The following is a 585-nucleotide window of genomic DNA, read 5'->3' on the forward strand; positions in this document are numbered from 1 at the left end:
ATCATCATCACTGGACAGCTCCAGATCAATAGTAGTGTAGTCCTCCTGGTATTGTCAAGTAGTGACGTACTTGTATATACCCATTTTGTGAATCAGACTCTCACCAACCAGATGATCCTTATCAGTATACTCAACAATAATGGTGTCAGAAACATCAATATGCAAATAATCCACAATGCGTGAAATAAAGATACTGTAGGGAAGCAGCTTTGACTGAGACAGAGAAACACTGTTCATAATCTTCAATATTTCCTCGGGCCAGTTAATCATCACATTATTCTTAACAACGTACATGAAACGCAAATCATTCACAGTAGACTGTGCATGATTTGTGTTCCTCTGCACCAGAATATAAGCAATGATATGATGCAGCAGCCTGTTCTCAACAGATAATGACCCAGCCTTAGTCAGTTGACCCTGAATATACACCTAGGGTTTTGATTTGGGGGAAACGGGAATGTAGTGGAATATGGATGAAATTTGAGATTTCTAGGGGGTTTGAGAGGGTTAGGAGTGAGGTTTATCTAGCTTAATGCACTTGGGTCATTTGTGTTACAATTTCAGAGACTCAAAAGCAAGAAGAGA

The 585-nt window shown here is 39.5% G+C and overlaps 1 protein-coding gene across 1 annotated transcript in view; it reads right to left on the reverse strand.

The window, feature by feature from the left end:
- Positions 1-585, reverse strand: part of LOC109327034 — a 13,573-nt gene that overhangs the window by 2,519 nt on the left and 10,469 nt on the right. The window lies entirely within an intron of this gene.

The sequence above is a fragment of the Lupinus angustifolius genome, chromosome LG02, assembly GCF_001865875.1.
Source record: "Lupinus angustifolius cultivar Tanjil chromosome LG02, LupAngTanjil_v1.0, whole genome shotgun sequence".
NCBI lineage: Eukaryota > Viridiplantae > Streptophyta > Magnoliopsida > Fabales > Fabaceae > Lupinus > Lupinus angustifolius.